Source organism: Gekko japonicus, unplaced genomic scaffold (assembly GCF_001447785.1).
Source record: "Gekko japonicus isolate JY-2015 unplaced genomic scaffold, Gekko_japonicus_V1.1 scaffold54, whole genome shotgun sequence".
Lineage (NCBI taxonomy): Eukaryota > Metazoa > Chordata > Lepidosauria > Squamata > Gekkonidae > Gekko > Gekko japonicus.
In genome coordinates, this window is record NW_015167058.1 from 1,385,129 (window position 1) to 1,386,959 (window position 1,831).

Below are 1,831 nucleotides of genomic sequence, written 5' to 3' on the forward strand. Positions count from 1 at the left end.
AAAAATCCAGATAGTCATCTCAGCTGTATATTCTTCAGCCTACCCAAGGTCAGTGCTCGTGAATTGTAGGGTTGTTAATTGTATTAGCATGTTGATATTTTGACTCAAATTTGGCTTTGAACACAGCACAGGTGAACGGAATAGCACAAAAAAAGGTTGATGGACAAAATCATTGGCATCGATCTCTTCCTCAAATGATGTCATGTCCATACCTGGTTGCCTTGTGAAGGCTTTGAATTCAGCAATAAATTTCTGATTCTGAGAATGGAGTCCACATCCCAAGTAAAGGCTTTGTTATTTCTGCGTTATGGGTTTCCTAGGTTTAAGACAAGTATGCATTTTCTTTCCTCATGCTGATAAGCAAGCACTTTAGACAGTCAAGATGGATGCATATGACATATATATTAATTACCAAATGACAAAGGATGAGTTAAAACAATTGTAAATACTGTTAGCGAAGAATGTAAAATATTTGTTCAATCATAAGATTATTATTCCAATGAAGCCTTATTAACTTTCTGCTACATGTACCACAAATATTACCAAAACCAAATGTTTTGATATGCACCACTGTATAATTCGTTTTTTGATTTAGCTTTGTGTTCCTAGAGTATATGTAGAACTTGTGCATGCACTGTAGCCTTTAATGTTGTATTTTGTATCACCAACAAGTATACTATGTAGCTAGCGACAGCATATTATTTCTCATAAGCAGCAGGAAAGCATGGCTTCATTTTTAAAGCATTTAACGTGAATATGGTGCCTTAGGAAAGATGTGTAAACTACACCTCCCTAACTAAGGTGGTGACAAATTAAGTGCAGTGTACAGTTTATGCAAACTCAACAGGTTTCACAAAAAGGTGAAACAGTCCTAACCATTTAGAATTATTACTCTGTACAATTATGTCTTACTTGCTTTATAACAAATGAAAAGCCATATTTGTAACTTTTGCACAGTACTGTGAAAAACATAAGAATATATAATATGGCTGTATGTAAATATTATTATATTACTCGATCTCCAAATTGGCTGTTGTCTCCCAGCTCTTTTAACAACATGTATTTACCCAGTACTTAGCTTTGTATAAGTTGCATGTATTTTCTTCTATTCTGCTAGACTGTTAAAAGAAATTGACAAATTTCTGCTGAACTTTGTAGCTAGAAAATAGATCTAATAAAGCACAACTTTCCACTGAAAGCTAGTTTTAGAGTGGCTCATCTTTTCACTCTTGGTGGGGAGAGAATTCATGAAAGGATATGCTTTTTATGAGATACGCTAATATCTGTGTTTTGTATATGGTAGGCACTGCCAGTTCAAGTCACTTTCCATGTAATATAATCATTTTACAACCCACTGCTTCCGTGCAACTTCATTTCAGTGGGGACTTGTGCAGAAGCAACACTCCGTGGCTTATTAACCACCACCCCACACTTTTATATATCCTGCCAAACAAAATTGTGTTTTTTTACATTTAAAAGATGTAGTTTTCAAGAAAGAAATGGATATCCAATGTAATTCTCAGATGTTCAGTTCTCTCTCTCTCTCTCTCTCTCTCTCTCTCTCTCTCCTTCTGAAATGTCAATAGAGCGTGAATGCAGGAACTTCTGAGTATGCCAAAGGATTTTTGACTCAGATACAGAATTATCTTGGGTGAGGCCCTGACCACACAAGCACCAAAAAGTTTACTGTTCAGCAGTAACCTTGCAAGATAATGATATGTACTGTTCCCAGTATGTCACATCTCCCTGGTCATTTTTTCCCCTTTAAGCTGTCTGGAAATCTGTTGCATTCATCCCTAGCTCTAAACTACTATGCATCTCTTGTATATGT